Raw genomic sequence first — 13,437 nt, forward strand, 5'->3', positions numbered from 1 at the left:
TTCCTCTCGGATCAAACTTTCGCTATATAATCACCACTAAACCCATGGGAGTCGATTTAATGAAATCTGACAGACTGACACACATGCGAGATCTTGAAAGTGAGTGAAAGTTTAATACCAGTTATTAAATAATTTGTGAAATGTACAAACAGTAATAATGTCCGCTCGCTTGTTATTATGTTGTCCAAATTTGTGTATACTCCAATTATTTTATATACATTCATATTTATATCGTTATGTATTTAAGCTATGCTTTGAGTATATTTTTCCTGCTAGATAGATGATTGGTTTTGTAGGATTATTGAAGTAAGGCAGTACCTCTTTCATAGTGGTAGATGCCGTGTCATACAGAAACTTTATTTGTCGTGGTTATCATATACTGAGTATTGCATTATTATACTAATTCCTAAAGTCCTTTTTATTAAAAAGGCCCAACAGCAACAGGTGAAAGAATACGGTGATTACTTTAGAAACAGAATCTTCATTCAGTTGTTTTTTTTCAACACACTCTCAATGCTGTGTATCGTAACCCATAGAGGGTTATTCCTCTTTCACTGCCTATGGTTTCAGCATCTTAAGCTATACAAAAAAGGTGCTGAAAAGAGAATACTTTATTCATTTAACTTTTTAGACTCCAAACGCCAGGTTACCTTTAAATTGGTGATCTAATAAATACAAAACCTTACGATTTACTGCGAGATCCCCAAAATTTGGAGACTCTTTTTGCGTCGTCGTAAGCCCAGCTAGTATTGTCTGATAATATTTTCCACTGTGAAATTAGATTAGGTCACATGTTATATGATTAATATCGAAGTGCAGTCATTGTGCATTGTGTTATTGTAGTAGTTGATTAATGTTTAGTTAAGTGGTGCACGACAATCCCAATGGCTTGGCCAGTGTGGGATGCGAACTGCTTATGCATGAGTTAAAAACTAACTTAGATACTTGGTAAATTTGTCGTTGGGGAAGAAATTTGGCGTTTTGCACCCATGCTCTGTCATAAAAGTAAAAATTGGTTCTCAAATAAAGTTATTTTGAGTTAGAAAACCGGCCTTGAAGCTAGGTTAAGTAGACGAGCCTTTTTCGTCTTCGGAAAAGCTATTGCTAGTTAGCTCTTTTTTGGTTTTCTGAAAACAAGCTTTAAGCAAGATCTATCAACAAGTTTTGGTTAATCTCTTGTTATATTTTCACTTATACACTAATAGTACTTATAATAGTAGATTTGATAAGGTATCCTTTTATGTTTGAAAGCAGGACATGGCCTTTCATTTTATCTGAAGCGACGCTAAGCGCTTCGGGCAATTTTCGATATAAGAGCGGGCAGCTTGGACGTTGCTGACGATTTTAAACAAAAAAGCATCATATTCTGTCTATTATTGTATAGAAAAGATGCAAGTAGGGGTGTAAAAAACCACTTCATTTGAAGTTTTACACAATTTGTATGTGGTGAAGGGGAGAGAGGGCCAGACGCGGAGAGGGGGGGGGGGGGGGATGCGCGCCAAGTGTCTCCGCGCCCCTATGCATTAGGTTTTTGTATTAAGGAAGTGTTTTACGCAGTCTGGAATTTTTAATATTGTCTGACGAGTCATAAATTCTATGGCAGCTTACCTAAAAACAAATTGTGTATTGGTCCAGCGTGGAGGAACATTGCCTAAGATAGGAATTTTTTAATTGAAAATGGAGAGTTTTCTGCCCAGTAGCAGGATAATAATGAGTAATATTTAATATGTGAGTAGTATTTTGCTTAAGTTGTTGACATTCTGGTACGACCAAACGTGGTCTTTATTTTTTAATTTATGAAATAAATCGCTAGGCTCCGCCTGCCCCTATGGGAAAAGGCATAATTTTATGTATGTCATCATCATGTAATTGGATGTATGAATTAGAATAAATCAAAGCAAGCTTAGCTACTTTAAAGGTAGAGAAACTAGCTAGATAAATTCAGCTGTAGGTACCCTCTTCAAAATTAAATCCGCGATTATACATACAGATAGAATTATAATCAATATCAAAACTGATTATTACATTCAGATCGCTCCTCGCAATATTGTAACAGCTGCTGTTGAATAAATATTAAACTTTGCTCAGATCTATAACCAAGTCTGTGTGGTTTGCGTTATTAATGAATTTTATTTTATTTGATACTAGCTGACCCGCGCAACTTCGCCTGCGTCACATAAGAGAGGATGGGTCAAAAATTTCCCCGTTTTTGTAACATTTTTTATTGCTACTCTGCTCTTTTTGGTCGAAGCGTGATGATATATAGCCTATAGCCTTCCTCCATAAATGGGCTATCTAACCCTGAAAGAATTTTTCAAATCGGGCCAGTAGATCCTGAGATTAGCGCGTTCAAACTAACAAACAAACAAACAAACTCTTCAGCTTTATAATATTATATTTGATATAAGAATTGTAACTCTATTTTCTTACTCGTTCATCATAAGATCTAGGTTTGTTTCACAGATCATGCGAGATTATTAGATCTTCTATCATAGTTTGTACATACATACATGCATAATATCACGCCCTTTTCCCATAGGGGTAGGCAGAGACCAGAAAACGCTGCTTGGTACGATCCTTACAAACTTCCTTTGCTTTACTCACATCCATACATCTTTTCATACGGGTCCGCCGGTTAGTACTACGTTATCATGGTTTGTACTATAATTAATCAATATCTTTCTAGATATTCTTTTATAAATAGATCTGTTAGTTGCCTCAATGTCGGCTTCCCCTCTTTCCCTTGAAAAAAGTAATATTCTTTAATCTACGATGATTTACAAACATTTGGTTTCTGTAAGTTACAGACAGCCTCTGGCTTCGTCCAGGTTAGATATTGATTATTTTCCACAGATATACGTACTATAATCATTTGGTCATGTGTCCATCTGGAATAATATCACTTTCATATAGTTAGGGCGAAAACATTGGTGAAGCATTCAATTTTCCTATATTTTAGATTTTTTATACACAAAACTAGCAAAATATTCGATTTATATTTTATCATAGTTGGATAGTTTTATAGCAATAAGCTCATCCCCTATTACATGAGGCTAACATTATAAATAGCGAAACGTCGGTATATTTCATACGCCTCTGCCTACACCATCCGATTTATCAGTCGTATATGTATGTATCTATATAGTTTTATATAACTAGGTAGGCTGCTAACATTACCTAAAATGCCTATAACAAGTCTATAGGTTTTTTATAGCCTGACTTGTAAAGAAATCTCCAGTTTTATGTTAGAACCGGTTCATCTTAATAAGGTAATTACATATTAGCTGATGTTGATCTTTGGTTAATGTTATAATCGACTTGATTCTAGTTAAGAAATGGTTTGTTTTAAGATATTATATTTAAAGTTACAAATAGATCTACAGTTTTGTTTTGTTATTTTTTGAAACAGATTTGGTTTTCGGCTTTTCGTCTTGTCGCAAATAAAATTTGTTTGAAGACTCACTTCTCCTGATTTGTCGGACCAACTATTTTTGGTGTTAAAAGCAGACGCGATGAGCAGATGTATGCGAAAGATGGTTTGCCTAAAACACCGATAACTTAACTCAAGAATCAATATATGTACCTTATAATTTTGGTTCTATCTCACCAATGATCATAGATTCTATTCGGTTATAGTTCAGGTATTTTATTATTATTAGATGTAGATTATAGCCAGATTTTTCAGGTCTTTTTATATTGAGTGTCAATATTTGTTGAGCTACAGCTGTCAATCGGTCTGGGTATATGGGAGTCCCTTTAAATATGACTTTTTACACTATACAGACCCTTGATGCCTGATTTCTGAGGCACATTTAGCGGTAGTCTTTCTATTCAAACTGACATTTTTATATGAGCTCAAACGATATTGAATAGATAAACTCCCGCTTATGGTACCTCAGAAACCAGGGGTTAATCAAGTAATCATGAAATCTATATGATTAACCCGTAATAAACACATACTTTTCAACACGTTCTAATGCACGGCCTAACATATCGATCGTGTCGTCCTTACGTTATCTGAAGCAGTACTTGAGAGATAAACTAGCGTCGGGCTACCCTTCGAGCCCTCTTGAAATACTGCCGATGTGGGGGGTATGGGTAGATAGATGCTGTGGTGGGTAAGAAGCTGGTACTTGGTCATGTGGCCTAGATTCTCTTAAATATATTTAGAGATATTTTATTAGTTGGAATCGACGAGGATTGTTCTTCAATAAAATTTTGTATGCACAACATATTTATACATATTTGGAAATAAACATTCTGTGTATTTAAAATCCAAGCAAAAAATACAATCAATGAATAGGTAAACTTTAAGTTTTCGATAGTACAGTGACTGTTTCGAAAATACAGCCACCCACTACGTGATACTAAAATGCCTAGTTGTTAAGATGAATTATGTAGATAGGTTATCATTCTGTTGTCCCCTGCAAAAAAAAAATGCATGATATACAAAGAATAATATCCATAAAGTTTTTCAACATTTCTCAAAGATTCGGGTCTTGAATTTCTCACTCCTGCGGGCACATTTTTTCAGCAACTTAACAATCGTTTTATAAATCTCTACCTACCCTACTCTTACAATCTTAAACAATTCAATAGCACACGAAGCGTAACAGCTCGCAACACGCTCAGAATGTACACTTTCACTTATTTTGTCACTCGACCTTGCCTGGGCATCGAACCGGCGTGCCATTGACAGTGCCACTTGACTGAATAACCTTACGTGTCAATTCATATGTGAAACTGGGGTAATTTGATAGTTTTGTATAATTGATTTGGTTCTAACGCGTTGAAATTGTATACCGACTTGTTATAATAGCGCTATGTTATATTGGAACTACAATATGAGGACGATTTTAAAATGTTTTTTAACCCATTACTGTCCCACTGCTGGGCAAGGGTCTCTTCCCAAAATAACGGAGGGATTAAGCCTATAGTCCGTCACTCTAGCCGAATCTGACTTCGGAACTTCATGCAAATAAGTGATGAATAACGCGCACTAATAAAAGGACAGGTTGGACACAAAGTACATCCATACCTGATACAAATATTTGTGGATCGCATAAATAATTGCTCCGTGTAGGAATCGAATTCACGACTTCCGGACGCAATGGTAGCGGCGTCGTGACCAAAACCACTGGCTGCGCCATCAGTGATTTACTTGATATTTAAAATAAGTTATAATAAAATCTAATACACACATCACTTTGTAAAGTCATTGGTGTGTTTCTTTAAGTTCGAACCCGCGAACTAATTAATATTCATTAACTTACTTAACAAATTCTTAGTGTAACAATATTTAAATGTTATCAAGCCCTCTCGTTATAATCATGGTCCATAAATAGATGGTAAACAAATGTTGAGACAATCACTCTGTCTGGGGACCACATGTTATCATTCTGTACTCCAGACGGTACTGTGATCTTTTTTGAGAAAAAAAAACTTTTGGTCTAAGGATTTAGTATCCATAAACTATCTACTGTTTCTAGACATTATTGTTATTTAATACTAGTTGTCTCGCGCTGCTTCGCTTGCGTCACAAAAGAGAGAATAAGTCATAATTTTCCCCGTTTTTGAAACATTTTTTTTGACATTAGCGCGGTCAAACAAACAAACTCTACAATTTTATAATATTAGTATAGATAATGACCCGCCGGGGTCTGTGATGACAAAATTCATTGTTCATGTCAATCAAAACCTTGAAGTAAAAATAAGTAACTCCAGAAATCACACTTATAAGATTCTCAAGACACATATAACCTCTTTTTCTTATCTTTGTCTGCAGAGATCAGACAAATTCTTTCAAATCTAACTATATTAACACCAGTTAAACTAAACCCAGCCAGTTGCACTGAACATTCAGCTTACATAACAAGCTGGAATGATTTAACAACAAGGTATGCGCCGGCGCAGACGAGAGCCCAGTCTCCATGCGACTAACATCCTGTCACACGCAATGTATAAAGTAAAAGTTGACTTATTTATTGTTATATTTGATGTATTGCGGTTTTTACACGATTTTATTTACTTACTAGTGTAAGTCCACGGCTCCAATCCAGTTATTTTGTTCAAAATATTAGGGCTGCGCGTGTCTTTCTGTGTGATATAGAAATTTTGCTTCAGAAAATCTTTCCTGTTATCTCTAGACAGTAATCTCTAGATTTAACGGTGAAGTAAACCACGTCTTAAAATATCCCCATCTTACAATTTTGTTCAATGGCTAAAGAGTCAGGTCAGAGAGGTAACAGACATGAGACAACCTTTCGCATTTATTTCTAGGGATATTCAAAAACCAGGCTGCTATGCCTATAAAAAGTGCCGTTGTGACCGTTACAGTGCCCAAACGGTGGCAAGTGCTGTCAGTGGCAGGTCTAATTAGTAAAACAGCCGCGCGGGTCACTGACCCACACATGTCATAACACATTTAGTGTTTAGTATTCTTTGTACATAGTTCAACACGGTAGGTATGTGGTTTATACCGAAAGTGAAATACATTGTACTGTTAGTTTTATCAAGAATTCAGCTCCTATTTTAGATATTTTTTTATAGCTAACCCCCGGTTTCTGAGGTACATTTAGCGGCAGTTTATCTATTCAATACAAACTTTCATCCTCTATTTTGTCACCTTGAGGGTAGAATTGATCAAAATCCTTTCTTAGCGGATGCTTACGTTATAATATTACGTGCATGCCAAACTTCAGCCTGATCCATCCAGTGGTTTGGGCTGTGCGTTAGTAAATCTCTATGTCAATCAATCACCTTTGAGTTATATTTATTTAGATTATATTTTGTAGACAATCAGTATAACTAAAGATAGTGTCCCATTTAAGTACCTCACAATTTACGGGCCTATAACAATAGTCCTCGCTTGGCACAATCATATCGCGAATATACTTAGCCAGTCTGTATCCGTCAGTCGGCAGCTGTCTGCCCGGCGTCCATTTAAATCAATAACACTCACAAACTTTCATTGTTTTATGAGGGGAGAGGCTCAAAACTTACTTTAACATCACTTTTGCCCGGTTTCTGAGTACATTTAACGTAATTTTTATATGAGCTTCTTCTTCTTATCGTATGGTTAGTGGTCAACCTAGTGTCAAAGTTGTTCAAGCCGCCCAAAGGCCTTTGACGTGGCTTAACGACTGTTATCTTTATTGATAACAACGGGAGCCGACTTTTACGTGCCCTCCGAAGCACGGAAAGTCTACACTAATAAGGACAAGACTAGCGGCTTAATTAGATAAGCCTATGTTTAATAAATTGATACATACTATAGTTCAGTCCCTAAACAAAACAGTCTCACAAAATGTATCCAGATAAGTAAACTGCAGTAAGTACTATTACTAAAGATAAGCTATATCATACTGCCGTTAGCAAGTTTGTTACCGTCCGTCAGTCGACGTCCATTTAAATCAATAAGTTCACTTTTATTGTTTTATACGAGGAGGGTGTTGGGGCCTACTTTTATACTTTTTCTTTTATAATAAAAGAGCTTTGTCGTTGTTTCAAAGTGTGTTAGATAAGTTAGCTGTTATGAGAGATAATGGCGGTTTAATCAATTATATTATGAGTTTTTAATATTATTTAGTAGAGCTTGGTTTTTGGTTGTTAATTGTGCAGTTTCTGGGTCGATTTTTGAGTTGTTTTTCTAGCTCTGCCGGTTTGAGTAATGCAATCTGGAGGACTGAAATTATGTTTCTTTTTTTATTTAATTTACGATGGTACGATGAGTTTTAAGTAGCTTTCATAGATTAGTATTGGTATAAAGTACCAGATTGGTTGGTAGTCTAAAATTGAATTGTAAGATTAAGAATTGCTTGGGATCGCAGTCTAGGCATAAATATGTCTTTAATTTGTATGTTAGTAAAACTCCTACAAAACAAGGACTTTACGAATTACCCTTGAATAGAAGCTTTTACCAATCGGTTCTTCCTTCAACACAAATATATCAAAAATAAGTAGACATAATATTTCTATATCATTCTAAACATCACCTATCTTGCCAATTATCTCGTACACTTTCCAGTACATTTGAACCCCTAAATGTTTATTGTTATAGGTACCACCAACCCTCATAGCTTTGTTATGTGACACCTTCAGTATCTAGACGTTTTTGTTGTCACCCCCCTTTTACACCACCCTGTAGGTATGTGTGTTGTAAGGTGATTCAGAGGGCATGGTAAAATGTCGATTTTCGTTGTTACTTGATATGATACTGTGGTAGAGTCTATATTAAAGGGATGTTTGTAGTTCTTACTATAAAAATGGGCTGTTTAAGAAATAAGGATTATTTTAAGTTTAAATTCAGAGTTTGTTTGCAAGAATTTAATATTTTACCGTTACATACGTAGTTGTATACTTGCGGTGTTATTTATTACGCGTTGCTGCTGTGCTTTAATTGATCAGTTTATAACGATAAACTTCGTTATAATAAGACGAAAGGCCAAAATACATCTATGTGTCTCATCCTACAGGATATTTATCAGAGATTTACCACTGATTTTGGGACAGAGTCATTTTTTTTTATAAAATCTGATTCATACTATTCTAACACACCATACCCCTAGGTATATATTTGAAAACTATTATCAAAATTACTAAAATGTATACGTTTGGAGTACGTTTGGAGGATTTTTTTCTTTGAAATGCCTTCTTCAACGTTCTGTTAAACATTTTTTTTCCACTTCCTTCGATACCCGTTTTAAAATGGTTCCTTGCATTTAATAATTCACCGTGGCAGGGGCGAGGCTTACAGAGTACATTGTACGCGACTATTAAACAGGGAAAAAATATCAATACTTTACTTTACACAAGCGTCTACCGTAGTTATTGAACGACAATATTTAATAGAGTGTTAGTAATCGTTGTTTATTTAGTGACTAGTAGCCCTATTCTCTACCACTATATTATCGACTATTGTCAACCGAATAGCTATAGAGAAATGTATAAAAATCTGATTAGCGCCGCTAGCGGGCGCCATAGGACCTTTTTTAGCAATACATTTTTGTAAGGTAACAGTCGTTAAGCCACGTCAAAGGCCTTTCGCGCGGCTTGAACAACTTTGACACTAGGTTGACCACCAACCATACGATAAGAAGAAGTACACTTTAAATGTCAAACTTTCGATACTCGATAGTATCTGTAGAGAAACGCGCTACAGATATTTACACATGAGTACTGGTCTTGAAATAGACTCTTTTCCTTATAAATGGTTGTTATTACGCACTAAAAAGAATGAGAAAAGTTACTAAGATAAGTGTTTTTAAGTGCTGAGCAGTTTAAAGTGCATCTCAGGGAAGGACATAGTCTAGTTCTAAGACAAGCGGTCACAGCCAATGGCATTAACTAGGGTTAATCTAAATTACATTCCCAAATTGGTTATGTCACAGATTTTTCTGCCAAGAGATTATGTAGCTTTGATCTTGGCTCTTTCTAGAAGCACGTGTGTAGTTAGTACGTTTATTGTATCGACTGTTGACTAATAAAGATACGTTTGGCTGTCTCTGTGGCGCGGTCGGTAGTGTATACGACTGCCGCGCAAGAAGTCTCTGGTTCGAATCCTGGGTTGGATCGAAAACGCTTTTCTGATATTTTTGTTACGAATTTCTCATTGAGTGCCCGGAGTTAGGAAGTTGAGGTCGTATATCTCCGTGCTTTGGAGAGTACTAAAGCTATCGGTCCTTCGCCTGACCTCTCATTAAAATTTGTCGTGTCGGTTATCCGTCCTACCGGGCTATGAAAAGAATAGAGAGTGTACCTGTGTATTGTACCCACATTTGGACATTATAAACAAAGACCTACACCGTTGGCCAATTTAAATGAAACTGACCGTAAGAAGACATTATTAAAATTATCATTCACAAGTCTGGAGACTTAGGGTCCAATGTAATCTAAGGGAACTGTCTGGCGTGGGGTCACTAGTTGACTAATAAAGGTACCCACACTGGTGCGACCACAAATATGACGTTACGTTGACCTCAAGCTTTATTTAACCTCACCCACATATACTTGCGTACACGCATTACAACGCACTCACACATATTTACACCGTTGAATTTTAATGTTAGTTTGTAAGGACTTGATGCAAAAAGTATTAGACGGATTTTAAGGAAATTAATATAGTTAGAAAGCTTATAATCTAAGGTATATTTTGGTATGAATTTCATGAAAATCGGTTTATTATTATAGAAGATAGAGGCCTATTTATTGTCGCCTGTATCAAGCGTTGTACTTATAGAGTGTGTGTGTGTGTATGTATGCGTAGATTACAAATGTTATTTGATGATTAATCTCGTGAAAATGTTGTTAAGTAATTAGTAATACAGTTATTAATATCTTTTGTTTGCCGTGTATCGTACGCTTCGGTAGGTGTAGTGTTAAACATTTGGTTTTGATGTTAATGATATTATAGACGTTGATTGAACACATTTTTTTCTGTTGTTTTGATTTTACGATTGATTTACTATTTGATATTTATGATTTATACGTATTTTTTTTACGTGTCTTCATTATTTTTTACTTTCTATACTCTGCACTTTATTTATTTGAATAAAAGCCTGATTTCTACATTTTGACAACGCCCTTAATATTAGAAAAGCAAGACAGTTATTAAGTTAGCCAATGGGCATTGGGTAACTTATTAACCCTTATAATTAAACTTTTACTCAATAATAAAATTAAACAACAATAAAACAACAAAAACCTGCCCCTCAAAAGGGATCATCTTATTTCATAAAGAATTAAATAACTAGTCTTTTCTAATCTATATTAGTTTATTTCTCAATAGCAGCCTGTCATTTGGTGACCTGTCTGGTTTATAACAATATACTCGTCGCCTATTAAATGCATATGCCTATTAAATGGATATTTTTGCCTTTGCTTGGGACATCAAGACATAATACAATGATGTTATAGCCTGAAAGCGTTACTATCTTTTCCAAAACGGGACATAAAACCATTATCTATCCATTATACAAGAAATCGTCAAAAATATATATCTAGCTTCGGAAAGAAACGTCCTTTAGTACACTATAGTAATATACTTGTGTGTTTTATTATATCATAGGTATATAGGTGCCATATTAGGGACACATAAGCGTCGGTTATAATTAGGTATAAATATTTAATTACTGATTATTTTCCTGTCCTCATTGTCCATAGTTAAATACATCTGAGCATTTTATTATATGGATTTTTAGTTATAAATATTATACCTTACCGGAAGAACTAATATGGAACTTTTACATACTATTACATTTTTAGTGTTTATTTTCAAAATGTGTGTTGTATTTTGGATTTATACAATTTTACAGTGTTTATGCTCTATATCTCTGTTATTTTCTATATGCATCAACTGTCAGTCAGTCTGCTGTCCATTGTAATCTGTACCGAAATTATAGGCAATCAAAAAATCAAAAACATTAAAAGCGCAAAAGTGTCCGTGGCGCAGTGTTTTAGGTCACCACGCCGCTACCATTGCGTCGGGAGGTCGTGGGTTCGATTCTCACACGGGACAAATATTTCTGCGAATTGTTTCGGGTCTGGTTGTACTTTGTGTCCGTTGTTTGTATGTTTGTAAAAGTCCCCGCGACACAGGAGCACAGTTGCGGGAGTTGTCTCCTTTAAAACAAAAGAAAAATAAAGGTTAAGATTTTAGTGTAGAATCTACACAAAAAAATATTTCTTGTTAAATTGTCTTAACCTTTTAACGGCATTTTTCATGATACAGCAAAATATCCCCTCGCTTAAGTGTATTTGAAAATCCTTTAAGTCAATTTAAAGATAATAGTCTTCGTTTGAAGAGCAAAGCTCCTTAGGTGTGACCTGTCAAGTGGAAGTAATCCGTGCGAAACGGTTCAGTGACTCTGTAAACAATTTGCGTTTTCATTTTACAGGCTTGCTTTAAATATAATTAATGAATACTCATTTTGTTGTGAAATGCTATTATTGGATAGATTTTGTCACGCGGTTCTGCTCTTTTCGAAGTTTTTAAGTAGTCTATATCCTTGGGACCAAATCTTCGAACAGGGATACTTCATACAAATAGGGTCAGTAAGTAGTAGTAGTCTATAATATGTAAAAGCGTTACAAACATACAGGCAAATATAATATTTAAACATTTGTAGTACATTGTAAGGTATATTCCCGTTGTCCACCCCCTGCTTGTCCACCCCGGGTGGACAGTGACACAAATCTTTTAAAAAGTTCTCGGTGTCCACCCCTGGGGGACAGTGAGAATTAATTTTATATTATTCCCGCTGGCCACCCCGGGTGGACAAAGACACGAGTTTCATATTACTAGTCTCGATGTTCACCGCAGGTGGACAAAGCCACTGCTTAAATAAACATTCTCAATGTCCACGCTTACTAGAATGGGGTGTAAATAATTATAACAAAATTAATTAAGTAGGTACATAGTTTAATCATATTATCAACATCTTTAGGGTAAATAGAAGTAGTTACACTATCTATTGTGTGTTTTCCCATATAATGTTGATTGACGCTAAGTTGCGGCACTTATTAAACCAAGGTATAAGTTATAACAATAAACGTAAAAAAAAATATTTTAAGTGATCATTTTATTCACAACATGCGAATGGGACTTGTCAATGGGGACTTCAATATTGATTTATTTCTAGAAAGGATGAGGATGTAAAGATTTTTCTGTGACTTTGATTAATACCTATTGTGATAATTATTTGTGTAGATTGCAAAAGTAAAAGATGTTGATAATATGATTAAACTTTAGACCTACTTAATTATTTTTTTACACCCAATTCCATCAAGCGTGGACATTGAGAATGTTTATTTAAGCAGTGGCTTTGTCCACCTGCGGTGAACATCGAGACTAGTAATATGAAACTCGTGTCTTTGTCCACCCGGGGTGGCCAGCGGGAATAATTTAAAATTAATTCTCACTGTCCCCCAGGGGTGGACACCGAGAACTTTTTAAAAGATTTGTGTCACTGTCCACCCGGGGTGGACAAGCAGGGGGTGGACAACGGGAATATACCCATTGTAAGGGCTCTTTCAATTTAGCCGTATCGTGTCGGACCGCAGCAGTGCCGAAACGGTACGTTTGTCGTACGGTGCACGGACGGTCATTTGTTTTCATACAAATCGCACGGTGCGGCAACAGTGCGGTGTCGGTACCGAGAACGCACGACGACAGGACGGCACGTCGCAAGCTCCACGTGTTCATTTCGCTGTTGAATAGTGCGGTGACTAAACGTGACAGCAATTTTCATGTTTATTATTTGCTTAAAATGGATGATATAGACGTGGAAGAATTTATAAATGAAATTGAATTATTGAGTAATTCGTAGAAACATTCTCTTGACATTCTTAAGTAATTAAAAAATTTGCTTTGGTCTTGTTTTAACCTAGGATAAAGAATATGGAAATCACCAAAATTACATGTTAATGAAAACATCGGTA

General features: G+C 35.6%; 1 protein-coding gene across 4 annotated transcripts in view; it reads left to right on the forward strand.

Annotated features, from left to right (window-relative positions):
* The window catches only part of hppy (MAP4K3-like protein hppy), a 53,160-nt gene that overhangs the window by 13,844 nt on the left and 25,879 nt on the right, over positions 1-13,437 (forward strand). The gene's annotated exons all lie outside the window — the stretch shown is intronic.

The sequence above is a fragment of the Anticarsia gemmatalis genome, chromosome 26, assembly GCF_050436995.1.
Source record: "Anticarsia gemmatalis isolate Benzon Research Colony breed Stoneville strain chromosome 26, ilAntGemm2 primary, whole genome shotgun sequence".
NCBI lineage: Eukaryota > Metazoa > Arthropoda > Insecta > Lepidoptera > Erebidae > Anticarsia > Anticarsia gemmatalis.